This window comes from Scyliorhinus torazame, chromosome 17 (assembly GCF_047496885.1).
Source record: "Scyliorhinus torazame isolate Kashiwa2021f chromosome 17, sScyTor2.1, whole genome shotgun sequence".
In the NCBI taxonomy this organism is placed as follows: Eukaryota; Metazoa; Chordata; class Chondrichthyes; order Carcharhiniformes; family Scyliorhinidae; genus Scyliorhinus; species Scyliorhinus torazame.
The window spans coordinates 131,648,558-131,664,748 of record NC_092723.1 but is presented as its reverse complement, the minus strand read 5'-3'; the positions used below and the strand labels follow the sequence as shown (position 1 = coordinate 131,664,748).

General features: G+C 46.9%; 1 protein-coding gene and 1 pseudogene across 4 annotated transcripts in view; both read left to right on the top strand.

Annotated features, from left to right (window-relative positions):
- Window positions 1–16,191, top strand: part of mad1l1 (mitotic arrest deficient 1 like 1) — a 1,358,866-nt gene that overhangs the window by 1,124,225 nt on the left and 218,450 nt on the right. The gene's annotated exons all lie outside the window — the stretch shown is intronic.
- Window positions 7,741–8,014, top strand: LOC140394661 (small nucleolar RNA SNORA53; annotated as a pseudogene).

The window sequence follows — 16,191 nt, the reverse complement described above, 5'->3', positions numbered from 1 at the left end:
TGGATGAAACGTTATGGGGGGTAGGCAGGGATGTGAAGTTGAGGTTAAAATTTGCTTGGCCACAAAATTGAGTGGTGGAGATGGCTTGAGTGGCCTAATATTGCTCCTAATGCAATTGTTCATATATAATCAGCAGATGGGGTGGCACGGTGGCACAGTGGTTAGCACTGCTCCCTCACGCCGCCGCCGACCGGCATTTGACCCCAGCCCCGGGACACTGTCCCTGCGCCTTCTCCCTTTGTCTGCGTGGGTCTCACCCCCACATCCCAAAGATGTGTAGGCTAGGTGGATTGGACACACTGAATTGCCCCTTAATTGGAAAAAAAATAATTGGGTACTCTAAATTTATTTACAAAAAATATGGACTGCAGATCGACAAATCTTTAAAGCTGGGAGTGCAGGCAGAAAAAGTATGAAACGCAAATGGATTCTGTGTTTCCTACATAAAAATATTGAATATGAAAGTAACAGAATGACGGGAGCCATTCTCCGATATGGAGGCCAAGTGTTCGCACCATCGTGACCGCCGTCGCGTTTCACGACGGCGTGATCAGGGCCCGGGCACAACCTATTCTGGCCCCCACAGGGGGCCAGCACGGCGCTGGAACGGTTCACGCCGCTCCAGCGTCCTTATACGGTGCCAAATGGGCGCCGCGCCAACCCGCGCATGCGCAGTTAGGGCAGCCCAATCCTGTGCATGCGCAGTTAGGCCGCGCCATCCTGCGCATGCGTGGGGAACGTCTTACGCACGCCGGCCCCTCACCAACATGGGGCCGGTGTTCTGGGGCCGCGCGCGGGCCATACCCCATCGGAGGCCACCCCGGTGAAGGAGCCCCCACCCCGGTGAAGGAGCCCCCCTCCCTCCCCCACAGGCCGCCCCCCCAGCATTCCCGCAGAGTTCCCGCCGGCAGCGACCAGGGGTGGACGGCACCGGCGGGAACCTGTCTTATCGTAGCGGCCGCTCGGCCCATCCGGCCGGAGAATCGCCGCTCGCCGGTTCTCCAAGCGGCGCGGTGTGAATCGCGCGCCGCTGGTTTCCGGGGGGGTGGGAGAATCGCGTGCGGGGGTCAGGGCGGCGTGGCGCGATTCGCGCGGCGCCCCGGCGAATCTCCCACCCGGCGTGGGGGGGGGGGGGGGGGGGAGAATAGCGCCCGACATTTGTGTTGTACAAGACATGGTGGTTTAGGCTAAGAACATAACAACATAAGAACTAGGAGCAGGAGTAGGCCCCCTGGCCCTCCGAGGCTGCTATTCCTTTATTGTTCAAAAAACTCTCTATCTTTATCTTGAAAACATTCAATGACGCATCCTCAACTGCTTCACTGGGCAGGGAATTCCATAGATTCATAACTCTTTGGGTGAAGAAGTTCCTCCTGAGCTCAGTCCTAAATCTATTTCCCTTTATTTTGAGGCTATGCCCCCGAGTTCTGCTTTCACCTGCCAGTGAAAACAACCTGCACGCATCTATCCGATCTATTCCCTTCATAATTTTATATGTTTCTATAAGAACCCCCCCCCGCATCCTTCTAAATTCCAACGAGTACAGTCCCAGTCTACTCAACCTCTCCTCGTCATCCAACCCCCTTAACTCTGGGATTAACCTAGTGAATCTCCTCTGCACCCCCTCCAGCGCCAGTACATCCTTTCTCAGGTAAGGAGACCAAAACTGAACACACTATTCCAGGTGTGGCCTCACTAACACCTTCTACAGTTGCACCATAACCTCCCTAGTCTTATACTCCATCCCTCTAGCAATGAAGGACAACACTCCATTCGCCTTCTTAATCACCTGTTGCACCTGTAAACTAACTTTTTGCAACTCATGCACTGGCACATCCAGGTCTCTGCACAGCAGCGTGTTTTAATATTTTATCATTTAGATAATAATCCCTCTGTAGATTTCCAGTATCCTCTGCACTTTTTGCTTTACCACTCACCTTAGTGTCGTCTGCAAACTTGGACACATTGCACTTGGTCCCCAACTCCAAATCACCTATATAAATTGTGAACGTTGTGGGCCCAACACTGATCCCTGAGGGACACCACTAGCTACTGATTGCCAACCAGAGAAACACCCATTAATCCCCACTCTTTGCTTTATATTAATTAACCAATCCTCTATCCATGCTAATACTTTACCCTTAACGCCATGTATCCTGATCTTATGCAGCAACCTTTTGTGTGGCACCTTGTCAAAACTTTCTGGAAATCCAGATATACCACATCCATTGTGTCCCCGTTATCTACTGCACTGGTAATGTCCTCACAAAATTCCACTAAATTAGTTAGGCACGACCTTCCCTTTATGAACCCAATGGGACACTTTCCATCCAGATGTCTCGCTATTTCTTTCTTGATGATAGATTCCAGCATCTTCCCTACTACCAAAGTTAAGCTCACTGGCCTGTAATTACCCGCTTTCTGCCTAACTCCTTTTTTAAACAGTGGTGTCACATTTGCTATTTTCCAATCCGCTGGGACCACCCCAGAGTCTAGTGAATTTGGCTCTGTTCAAAGCAACTTGTATGGCAAGAATTTCAAAGACATGGCAGGATGCACTGAAATAGTTACTAGAATTAAAGCATAAATCTGAAGTCCCGGCTTCACTGACCAGGTCTGCAGTTATTTACACATCTGACTTAGCCAGGTGAAAAGGGTAGGACGGTTCTGATTTAGTGAGTTGAGGTGGAAGTGGGAAGATCAGATTTGACTGAGTTCTGGCAAAAGTTATTCAATCTGAGATGTTACCCATATCTTGTGTGCTCCAAAGATGCCTCCTGACCTGCTGAGTGTTTCCAGCATCTTATGTTATTATTGTAGATTTCATTGAGTTGATATGTATTGGAACATGGATTTGGCTGCAGTGGAGTGCAAGTTTGGCTTGATAACTCTCCTATAAAGTGCCTTGAGACATTTTATCTTCTCAAGAGCAATTAAGGATTGGCAATAACTGCTGGCCTATCCAATGACATTCACATCCTGTATGAGAAATGTTTAAAAGGTGCAGTATAAATGCAAGTTGTCATTAAGTCGAGGGTTGCTCTTTTTAGCCTTAGTTTATTAGCTCTGATTATGTCACCTTTGCCCACGAGTCGCCTGGTATCTTTCTGATACCGCCACGTGGTTCAAGCTCGAGTTATGATTAATAAGTCAGCACACCGCTTAGTAAGAGTTAAAACAACGGTCATTTATTATATACAACAATTAATGCTTACACAATAACCCTACTATATATAGAAACCGATAACTACTGGCCAATACTTAACTTTTGGAAGGGCCCACCAGGTCAGGGAAACGAATGGCTTATCGAATCGGATCTGGCCCGCGGGATTCAAATAGGCTGATACGGGTCGATGGCTAGGAGTCTTTATCGGGTAGCGATCGCTGGAGTCAAACTTACTATTTCTGGTCGATGTTCTTGCGAAGGTCTCGAGCAGGTGAAGAAGGGAGAGAGAGAGAGAGATCTGAACTTGGCCCCTCACTTTATAGGGTCCAGGGGCTTCCCACCTCTCGGGGCAGCCCTTGACCCTGAGCCCCAAGTGACTGGACTTGTTCCCAATCACTGGGTTCGATATGTCCAATAACGCGGCGATTCCTCGATCGGGGGGTGGTCGTTCACCTGTCTTTGTTTCGGCCACTGAAGGCGCCGACAGGCCTGGTCCGGCATTCAATTGCTAATATGTTGCAATTGTTCCCGGGGATAGCCGATTAAACTGCAGATGTCTGGGTTGATGTGCTGCTAATAGTCTTGAGTATCGATCTGGGCCGACTTCCCCAGAGCCGAATACGCTATTCTGTCTGCAGCTGTCCGTTTGTGTCCTGTTGGCTGCTTTTCCCATCAGCCTTTTCGGTTAGCCATTTTAAATCGGGTTTTGGCCAAATTAATAGGGAATCAGCCATTTTAGGTGGCTACAAAATGCAAGTTGTCATTAAGTTGAGGCTCCAGGGAGTTGTTTGTTCTGCACATTAAGAATTGAATCTAATCACATGGTTTCAGGAACAACAAGCTGCTTATTGATATAAGAGAATCAAAAAGTTGATGATTTCAGTGCTAAAGTGCAAAATATGTCTTTTAGTGAAATTGTATTATATCTTTTGTTTGTGTAGAAAATCTTTGATAACAGAAATAACTATGACTTTTTGAGATGGTTTCTTGAAAAGGAAAGTCTAATTTTAAGGAAAGCAATGTTCTATGTGATTGGAAAAAAGATTGAAGACATCACAGGACACGGAATTACTTACTATTGCAGTATGTATTCAAATGTTTATGTCTTGCGTCATCAGAATTCATTGAGATGGGACTGTGTTAGCAAGTGATTGCTATTCTGTCCATTAAAAAATATTGCAAGTGTGTACTTCTGAATTTTCAACAGCTCAAGGAAGACTTGTGTATGGAAATGTTCCACAAATCCATTTAAACCTTACGTTTTTATATTCTAGTAGTAAATTATGCTGATCCCTGCTGACCGAGCATTTCTATCTCTCATCCTGCAATGTGACTTGACCCCTTTTGAAATTTGAGAATTTCTTTATTACATGAAGTTGAAGTTGGCATAACTTTGAATTTAGAGAAATTTATGTTCCTGTTTATCCAAATAAGACAGAGAAATGGAACTTGAGGCTAATGCTGATTTTCAGTTGTTGAACTAGGAAAGTATTAGGGCAGTATGTGGCGAAGTGGTTAGCACTGCTGCCTCATGGTGCGAGGTCCCAGGTTCGATCCCGGCTCTGGGTCACTGTGTGGAGTTTGCACATTCTGCCCCGTGTTTGCGTGGATTTTACCCCCACAACCCAAAGATGTACAGGCTCGGTGGATTGGCCCCGTAATTAGAAAAAATGAATTGGGTACTCTAAATTTATTTTTAAAAGGCTTCATACTTTGTTTTGGCACTTTTTTGACAAGTGCAGCACTGAAGGTTAACCACTAGTTGCCATCAGCATTCTGTAAATACTGCAGGACTCATACTGCACTTGCAACATCCAGGATTAGAATAAGTATAGAGCAATGAAAACTTCAATTTTTTAATATCTTTAATATCGGCAGAGTTTGATATGGTCATAAAAAATAAAAACAGGGAAATTACAAGAGAGATCCAAATGTTTGGGCCAAGTTCTAGGTTTTGATTAGAAAGTTTGAGGGAACATTTGGAAATCATTGGAGCAATTCAAGGACGTAAATGAATCATCGGATCTTCCAAAATTACTAAATATTTCACCGCTTTTAAACAAAACATGAAAGTACTTTATGATACTGCTGAAAAAAGTCAACATCGTACCCCAAACCAGGGGGATGTACCTAAAAATGTATGTAAGAGTTCAGTATAACAATAGACAGTCCAAAGGTGTACAGGTTAGGTGGATTGGCCATGCTAAATTCCCCTTAGTGTCCAACGATGTGCACGTTAGATGCTTTTACAGGGTTACGGGGATAGAACAGGGCATGGGGCCTAGATAGGGTGCTCTTTCAGAGGGTCTGTGCAAGCTCGATGGGATGAATGGCCTCCTGTACTGTAGGATTTCTATAATAATAATCGCTTATTGTCACAAGTAGGCTTCAATGAAGTTACTGTGAAGAGACCCTATGGTTCTATAATTGTGTCTGCAATATATTGGAGAATAATTCCAAATTGGAGTTGCTGTTTTATTTTGAATTGGGTGTATTTCTCTGCGTCTGGATGCATTTAAGCAGAGCTGAATACAAATATGGGAGAGAAAGGAATAGAAGGTTATGCTGATAGGGTTAGGTGAAATAGTGGTAGGAGGAGGCTCAACTGGAGCATAAACACCGGCAATGGCCAGTTGGGCTGACTTTCCGATTTCTGTGCTGTAGATTCTATATAATTCCATCTAACCATCAGTCCATCTCTTCTTCCTTTTTGTGATTGCTGTCTTTTTTTCTCTGTACAAATAAGGTCTTTCAATTACTGTGCTTTTTAAATATGACCACGTTCCATTGTACTACAAGAACCAAAAAAAATCATCCTCTCATGGGAAACCTTTGTAAAGTGATTGTCAAACAAGAAATCTGCATTGACCCATCACAGTAAAGTTTATGATTTTTTCACATAGTTAAGAAAAATTGGAAATTCCAGTAAAATGAGCATTGGTATGAAAACAGAAGCCCAGAGGAACTGAAATATCCTCTTGGCATTCTGCCCTGTTTAAACAGCGCATTTTTATGGATGTGTAGGTGGATGTTCGGCTTGGCATCTGCAGCACACATCTGATTAAACTATCCTTCTGTACTCACTGGGGATTGCAAGCAGTTCAGATTGATTCACAATCAGTACTAATTTGGTGCAGTAAAACACCAGCCCACTGAAGTCAAGGTGTTGCAAACCTAACCATTAAAAACTGATTGTTTAACTGTAAAGTTACTGTGCAATTATTAAGATGTCTGTTAGGGAAAACCAGAAAATGCAACCACTGGAATTTCTTTTCTACTTTAACCGAACAACAGCCTGCTCCTTATCTTTGACCTTTTTTGTTCTTTGTTTTTCCCCACTCAACTATATGGCTCAACTACTCACTGGTTAATAGAGCCACTGAGTTTGACCTTCCACACTCGTATTCAAAATCTTGTATTGCAGCCATTTCTCTTCTACGAATCCTTACATCCTGTTGTTATTTTGTTGCCTCACCTTGTGTCAGCTTTTCCCATGCAAGACCCATATTTATAATGGACGTGATTCATCCAAATGGGAACAAACCCCATAAGCAAGTTTAGCCGCGTGTTTCCAGGCGCTCGCAGTGCTGAGAAACACATGGTTATTCAACACGACTCATGTTGTATAAGAGGACTCACGGGAAACGTGCGGCTAAGGCTGCACATAGCCCCATTTTGTACAGTGGGGAGCTCATCTCGCTGAAACTCCCTAATGCAGCGCGAGATCAGAAATGACGTCCTGATCTTCGAGGTCCCCGAAGCTATGCCCGACCTCCCCTCCAGCCCAACGCACCCCCCCCCCCCAACACCCACAGCCTGATCGCGCATGTGCAAATAATGTCAGCATCGCCCCTTGGTAGTGTTAATCTGGCAGTGCCCCTGCCAGCTGGCAATACTACCTGGGCACCTTGGCAGTGCCAGGCTCCGAGGCGAAGGGGCTGAATCCCAAATCCTCAGGTACCCCGGAATCTGTACATTAGAGTGAGACTAACTGTCTTGCTCTAATGTGCAGATTTGACAAAACGTGATCCCGCCCATAATGGGCGGGATTTACGTCGTGTTGGATCTTGCGAGGCGTTGCGAGCTGGGGAGATCCCGGGAGCGGAGTCACCTGGCTTTTATCGGCCATGATGTGCCACGGGTAGCTGCTGCAGGGTGGCCATTGGATCACGCTTATCTGTAATTACGAGTTATTACCAGTGGTGGCATTGTAAAGATTTGCCTCCAAATCTTTCAGCCTGTAAATGAGAAAATCCTTTGGGCCAACCAACTCCATTTACCATACTAATGTAAGTTTTATTTGAATAATATAAACCTTTACACAATAAATACAGAATATGTGACTTTTAAATGGTCATAAAATAAAGCACATGCAAAAGTGTTTTCAATTATCCCCATCACTTTTAAATTCATTCACCTGAAGATCATCACTTCCATTGTGCAAAGTCAAGGAAGATTGAGCAGTCAGGATTTAAAAGTGACTGGTTTAGTGGATGTCAGTCAGGTTCAAGAATTTAAAATCAGATTGTAACCCGTGTCATTTGTTTTTTACAAAAATATTTTTATTCTCCTTTTTCACATTTTCTCCCAAATTTGCACCCACCAACAATAAACAATAAGCAGTAACAAATATAATGTCAGTCTCCATATCAACAACAACAATCCCATCCTCCCACCAAACCCCCAAACAACTGCCCGCATGTTCATCAGTGGTTGTACAGTCAAAGGTGCTTGAGTCATTGGTGTGTCAAAGTATTATACCTGCACTGTAGCCCCTCTGTTCTGATAGGAATAACCTGTTATTTCAGGCTGTTTCTGCCATCAGGACTTTGCTGCTGTGTGGACATGTTTATCAAAATCCATCTGGTTAAAATCTTGCAATGAAATGTGAGATGCTTGTAAGCTACTCTGGCTGCTTAATGACCCCATGACAATTGCCATTGTGCTAATTCATCATTTGATATAGAAATGCTGGCATAGGATCTTGATTGAATAAATGACAGTAACATTGCATTACCTGTAATGTTTTTACATTGGCCATTTCAAAATGTTTTAACCTGACTGACATTAAAAGTGAACTACGGCACTCCTTTGTATATGTTAGTACTATTGGTTGTTCCACATTGAATTTTGGTTATTGGGTCAGTAAGCATTAAAGAAAATTTGCAAATCAGTGCTAAGCGGGTGCTTGGCATGGCGGGTTGGGGTTGGGTGGGGGGGGAGGCTGCTGCTTTGCTGACTGAAGGGGAGCCAACTGTTGGGGACGGATGGAGAGTCGGGTTGGGGGGCCTCCGGCGGGAGGGCTGGAGCGAGCGGGGGGGCGCGGGCACATGGCTGGCCAAAAAAAGGAGATGGCTAGTCGGCAGGGAGGGGGGGGGGGGGGGGGGGGTCAATCCCCCGTCCAGGCTGATCACGTGGAATGTGAGGGGTCTGAACGGGCCAGTCAAGAGGGCCCGCATGTTCTCGCATTTAAAGGGACTGGAGGTGGATGTGGCCATGCTACAGGAGACGCACTTAAAACTCGCTGACCAAACGAGGTTAAGGAGGGGATGGGTGGGCCAGGTGTTCCATTCGGGGCTAGACTCAAAGACCAGAGGGGTGGCAATTCTGGTTAGTAAACGGGTGGCATTCGAGGCAGGGAGTATTGTGGCAGACAAGGGGGGCAGGTACATAATGGTGAGTGGCAAGCTGCAGGGGGCCCAGGTGGTGTCAGTGAAGGTTTATGTCCCGAACTGGGATGATGCGGAATTCATGAAATGAAATGAAAATCGCTTATTGTCAAAAGTAGGCTTCAAATGAAGTTACTGTGAAAAGCCCCTAGTTGCCACATTCCGGCGCCTGTTCGGGAAGGCTGGGACAGGAATTGAACCGTGCTGCTGGCCTGCCTTGGTCTGCTTTAAAAGCCAGCTGATTAGCCCTGTGCTAAACCAGCCCATGAGGCGCATGTTGGGTAAAATCCCGGACTTGGAGTTGTCATGATATTCAAACACACACACCAAGATGGACACACCAATTCGCGCCATCGCCAGACGTTGATGCGAGCAACAATTCTCTCTCCAAGGCGACATGCTTTGACGTTTCTCTGCGGAGTCGCCCTTCCGGCACAGCAGGTGGCCGGAACCAGCGTGCACGGTCTCGGCCAACTTCCACATCTGGCACAGTCATCGCCTTGCATGATATTAGTGATGGTGCTACTTCGATGGCAACGACCCATCGGCTACAAGATGCCGTCCACCACAAACATAAAAAGAAAAAAGACTCCACCTTGTTCCTGGCATGCAGGGCGGATGGATTGGTGCGTAGGCGAAATCAGCGAGCTTTGCGCCGCCTTCCACGCTCGCAACCGAACCGTACGCACACGCCGGATCCTCCACTGGTTCCCAAGGATGACTTCGTGGAGATGCCACGGATCATGCCCCTTCCATCGCCACCAGAACCAAACCACAGCCAAGGCACCACTAACAAAGATGTTGAATGTTATATTTGCACGAATGAAAAAACCAAGCACTGCACGAAGTACAACAAATGGTAAAGTAGAGACTTCGGCAACAGCATCACCTCCAACAGTCCAAGGTGAACCAGTGTGACCTCAAATCTCCACAGCTGAACCGGCTTGAGGACCAGCCCATTCTTGAGGCGGTCACCCATTAGACTGGACTTATAACGCTGTTCATACGTTCAAAAAGTCAAACACTTCTGTATTATAACCTGTTGTTGTTTATTGTTCCAGATATCGTCTGACCGGACCAATGTTCAAGTTTTTTTTTCTCTCGCATCCAAGTTTTGTTATGGTACAACCTTGTTAGTGTGACGCACCCGACATCGCCCCATGTAAATAGTTACGTCATAAACACACGCTGTACACAACACACACACACACTCTTAGATGCACTCGCGACACAATTATATTTATAACCACGTAGGCACATATCTTTGTAAAAAGGGGGGATGTCATGATATTCAAACACACACATCATGATAGACACACCAACAGACAAATCAGAACACACAACACCACAACCAATGACAGAAAGATATAAAAGCACAGACACGACCCCCGGTGGTCAGTATTAGCTGCAGAGGAGGACCAGGACAGATCTGTTACCAAACACACTCAGGGAGACAGCACGTGCAGAGTATCCAGAACGAACTGTATTATAAGAGTTAAAATAAAATAGAGTTGTACCACATACAACTGTGTTGGCTCATCTGTGCACCAGAGCACCCAACACCACAGGAGTCAAGTAACTTGATCGTGGGGGGGGTGGGGACTTTAACACTGTCCTGAATCCGGCACTGGACCGGTCTAAGTCCAGGTCGGGAAAGAGACCGGCGGCGGCCAGGGCCCTGTGGGAGTTCATGGATCAGATGGGGGGCGTGGACCCGTGGAGATCCGCACGATCAAGGGCGAAGGAGTTCTCCTTTTTCTCCCACTTCCACAAAGTCTACTCGCAGAACCCCTGAGGGGTGGGGGAGGGATGAAGCAATTTGTGGATCAATTGAGGTTCCCAAAGGTGGACGAAGATCTGTTGGAGGGACTGGGGGCCCCGATTGAGTTGGAGGAGATAGTTAAGGGCCTAGAAAGTATGCAGTCGGGCAAGGCCCCGGGTCCGGACGGCTTCCCTGTAGAATTTTATAAGAAATTCTCGGAGCTACTGAGCCCACTCCTGCTAAGAACCTTTAACGAGGCAAAGGAGAGAGGAACCCTCCCCCCGACGATGTCGCAGGCATTGATCTCGCTCATTTTGAAGAGGGAGAAGGATCCGCTTCAATGTGGGTCCTACAGGCCGATATCACTCCTGAATGTGGATGCCAAACTGCTGGCAAAAACTTTGGCTACCAGAATAGAGGACTGCGTCCCGGGAGTGATTGAGGAGGACCAAACGGGTTTTGTCAAGGGCAGGTAATTGAACACAAATGTGAGGAAGCTCCTGAATATTATTATGATGCCCTCAGAAGGAGGGGAGGCAGAGGTAGTGGCTGCAATGGATGCAGAGAAAGCCTTTGACCGGGTGGAATGGGAGTACCTGTGGGAAGCGTTAGGTAGGTTTGGATTTGGTGAGGGATTCATAGGGTGGGTCAAGCTTCTGTATCAGGCCCCCGTAGCAAGTGTATCCACGAACCGGTTGAGGTTGAAGTATTTTAGATTGCACTGAGGGACGAGGCAGGGGTGCCCCCTGTCCCCGCTACTATTTGCCCTGGCAATTGAGCCGTTGGCCATAGCGCTGAGGACTTCAAGGAACTGGAGGGGCTGGTCCGGTGGGGGGGGGGGGGGGGAGGGGAGGAGCACCGGGTTTCCCTCTACGCAGACGACCTTCTAATGTATATTTCGGACCCGCTAGAGGGGATGTGGGAGGCCATGAGGATCCTAAGAGACTTTGGGAGCTTCTCGTGGTACAAGTTGAATGTGGGGAAAAGTGAGCTGTTTGTAATCCACGCTAGGGGCCAGGAGGAGAGACTGGGAGAGCTCCCGCTCAAGATGGTGGAGAGGAGCTTTCGTTACCTGGGTATACAGGTGGCTAGGAACTGGGATGCCCTACACAGGCTCAACTTATCTCAGCCTTCCCTGGCGGGAAGGGTGCAGACTGTGAAGATGATGGTTATCCCCAGATTCCTGTTCGTTTTTCAGTGCCTTCCCATCTTCATCCCCAAATCCTCCTTCAAGCGGGTGAACAGGATTATCACGGGATTTGTGTGGGCAAACAAGACCCCGCGAGTTAAAAAACTGTTTTTGGAGCGTAGCCGGGCGGGGAGGGTTGGCACTGCCGAACTTCTGTAGCTACTATTGGGCGGCTAATGTGGCTATGATTAGGAAATGGGTAATGGAGGAGGGGGCGGCCAGAGGCAGCGTCATGCAAAGGCACCAGCCTAGGGGCACTAGTAACGGTACCACTGCCGTTCTCGCCAGCACGATACACCACAGGTCCTGTGGTGACGGCGGCACTGAGGGTCTGGGGTCAGTGGAGAAGGCACAGGAAGGAGGAGGGGGCCTCAGTTTGGACCCCGATACGGAACAACCACAGATTTGCTCTGGGCAAAATAGACGGGGGTTTTCAAGGCTGGCTTAGGGCAGGCATTAGAAGGATAGGAGATCTGTTTATAGATGGGACTTTCCCTAGCTTGAAGGTGTTGGGAGGAGATGTTCAGCCTGCCCCCGGGAAATGCCTTCAGATACCTCTAAGTCCGCGACTTTCTCAAAAAACAGGTGGGGACATTTCCGTTGCTACCCTCTCGAAGGATACAAGACAGGGTGGTGTCTGGCATCTGGGTAGGAGAGGTGGAAGGTGTCGGACATCTATCAAGAGCTGCAGGAGGCGGAGGAAGCCTCAATGGAGGAACTGAAGGGCAAGTGGGAGGAGGAGCTAGGTGAGGAGCTAGATGAGGGCCTGTGGGCTTATGCCCTGGGCAGGATGAATTCTTCCGCACCATGTGCCAGGCTCAGCTTAATTCAGTTTAAGGTGGTACACCGGACTCGCATGACGACAGCGAGAATGAGCAAGTTCTTTCGGGTGGAGGACAGGTGCGCGAGATGTTCAGGGAGTCCGACGAACCATATCCATATGTTCTGGGCATGCCCGCCGCTCAAAGAATTCTGGCAGGGCTTTGCGAGGGCTATGTCCAGGACTTTGGACACGCGGGTGAAGCCGAGTCCAACAATAGCGATCTTTGGGGTGGCAGAGGATCCGGGAGTGCAGGAAGCGAAAGAGGCCGAGGTACTGGCCTTTGCCTCCCTGGTAGCCCAGAGACGGATCTTGTTAATGTGGAGAGACTCGTAACCCCCGTGTGTGGAGACCTGGGTTAGTGACATGGCAGGGTTTCTCAGTCCGGAGCGAATAAAGTTTGCCTTGAGAGGGTCCTTGCTGGGGATCTCCCAGCGGTGGCAACCTTTCCTTGACTTTCTAGGGGAGCGGAAAAATGTCAGCAGCAGCAGCAATCGGGGCGGGGGGGGGCGCTCAGGTGGGGGGAATTGTCAATTTAATGTATATTTTCCTTTTGTATAATGATAACAGCCACCTAGTTTTGTTAAATATTTTTCGTTTATTTTTCTGTTATTAGTTATGTAAAAATTCTGTTTGAAAAAAGCTTTAATAAAAACAATTTAAAAAAAAAAAAGAATATTTGCAACAAAAAAAAAACCAACTACCCGCATGTTAACATTAACAAATAACAAAAAGGAATCCGGAATTGCCCACACTCACCATTAACACATACAGTCCCCCTCCCCCCAACACTGCCAACCTCTTCTCCCCCCCCCCCCACTAATGTTCAATGTTATCCAATTCTTGAAAGTGCCTAATGAATAACGCCCATGAATTGTAGAACCCCTCCATCCTCCCCTCAGAACCTGTATGATTTGTGATGATCATAAACGTCATGCCTTACATTTCACCAATGTTACACTCTTTCCTCAAAGTGGGGCCACAGATCCCTACCCCATTGACTGACTATTCCTTGAACGGCCTTTCCAAGAAAAGAGTTGCATTTCTCTGGTGCCTTTCACAACTTCAAGACCTGCATAAGCACTTTGCAACCAATGTGATGTAGTGACTGTTATAATGTCGGAAATACAGCTGTTAATTTGCACAAAACAAGATCCCACAAACAGTACTGTGATAATTGTATTGATCACTGTATATGTAAATACATGATTGGTTAATGTGCAGTCAGTACAGTTAGATGATCACTAGAGGGCAACACTAACAGAGTGTATATAAGCAAGCTCAAGCTGTTTTCCTGCTCTCTTCATGTGTGTTGTAGCTAGAGGACAGAAGTGTCGCAAGCTCAGAGTGTAGAGTGTTATATTCATTGTTAGTTTAATTCAATATTAGTTAATTTGACTAATAGTAAAAGTATTAAAGAAAAGAACTCAAGTATATTAATTTGTTACTCAAATCATTTGTCATCACAGGAAGACTTTGAGTGTTCATCATCAAAGTTACGTATAACTCGGCATAACAAATGAATAACATATATTACTCCCAAGAAATATAACAATAATAAGCTGATAATCAGTTTTTACTAATGTTGATTGAAGCATAGATTTGGCCAGGACACACAAATTACATCCAGGAAGTTGCCATAAATGATAATTCTTTGGAAGTTTTCTGTGATAATAGTAATGTATTTCATGGTGGATTGCTTTTTGAAATTGCTGTGCTAAGTGTATTAGGAGCAGCCAATAAAGCAGGAAAGGAATTCCATTTTTAATATCCTCAAATCTTTGTGGTAAGAAACACACAAATAATTGATAATAAAAGTGGTTCCAGTGGATATTCAGCATTTGTTGTTTAAGGATTACAGCAGAATAAAGGCTGGTGCTTTTAGTATGGCTTAGCGTTGGATGTGAAATCCCAATTTTCTTTAGCGCAGAGCAAGTGCGGAAGTGTGATAAAGCAGAGTTATGTACCCACTTTCAAATTCAAAACCATGTTTTAATACAAAATTCTGCGATTAAAATGAATTAAACCAGCAGAAAAGACACTGATAAAATAAACATTTTGCTCTCCTTTGAGCCACAATGGAATATTGATTAGATTTTAAATTCCTAAGAGAAAATGCTGACGGTAGAGAGGGGAAAAACAGTTTCACGAGCAAGAAAATAATAGTTTGTTCTGACTCCTGGGGCTCACCAAATAGAATGTTTTGGTTACTTTTTTTTTAAAGTCCTAAGATTTAATATTTGCTGTTAACATGTTTTTAGTGGTCATGGAAGAGTCTGGAGAGTTACAAAGATGGTTTATTTCCAAAAGGGAAGTATTTACACATAACAGTCCCAGTTGGGACTACTCTGCAGTTCAGCTTGTAGCTGGACCAGCTTTTATGATACTGAATTAACTAGCCTCCTGACGGGCCTCCGCCCTCAGCAGGGAAGCTCGTACTCTATGAGGCTCATGGGGAGATTAATCGGGATGTCCCCGTGGGACTTGTGGGGTTGTAACATTCCTCCCCCCACCCCTCCGAAACCCGTACGTCCCTCTGAAGAAGAGAGAGCAGGTGAATGTCTGTTCTTCTTTGCCAAGGGGCTGCACTTTCAGTGGCTGCGAGGCTGGGTTGGCGGGTGTACAGTGTGTCGGGGAACATTGTTTCCACGATGAACATCTAGCAGGCACCGCTGGTGACTCATCCCTGGCACGGTCGCAATCGGAAGTGTCGTATGCCTGGATCTCCATCTCAGAGTTGGCGTCTACTACCTCTCGCATCTTGGTGTCGGACTGGAATGTGGCTGAAAAATGGTTCTTCTTGTGGACTGTGGCCTAGCTCTGGTTCCCTGCTCCTGAGGTGGTCAAGGTGCTTCCGCACCATCCGTTTGCGTGTCTTCATCTGGGACAAAACTGGACCGGTCTGTTCTGCCACTGTCCCTGGAATCCAACAGGCACCATCCCCAAAGTTTTGGATGTACGCCACGTCCCCTGGTTTGAAACTCTTGGTCCACATCTGCCTACCTTGGCTTCGCCTCTGCAGGTCCTGACCACGTTGTACTCTCGCGCCAATGTCGGGGAACATGAGGCTGACGTGGATCCTGAGACTCCAGCCTATCGACAGCTCTGCCGGTGCTTTGCCGGTTGCGAACTGCAGCGTGGTCCGGTAGCTAAACAAAAACCGTACTAATTGCGTCTCCACGATCCCATGGTCTGTTTTTCATCCCTCTCTTGAAGGTCTGCACCAGTCGCTCAGCCAGCCCGTTTGAGGATGGGTGATACGGGGCCGTGCGGATGTACCGCGCCCTGTTTGCTTTCACAAAGTGTTCAAACTCGTCCCTGGGAAATGGGTAGCCGTTGTCTGTGACTAGCACCTCCAGGAAGCCGTGGGTGCTGAAAGAGAGCCATAGCTTCTCAACCGTGGCCTTCGATATGATGGACAACATCCGATGGACTTCCAACCACTTTGAGTGGGCGTCTATCATGAGTAAAAACATTGACCCTTGGAAAGGTCTGGCAAAATTGACATGCAGGCGCATCCAAGGCTGGCCTAACCATTTCCATGGATGTAACGGGGCGGGTCATGGGATCTTCTGCTGCTCCTGG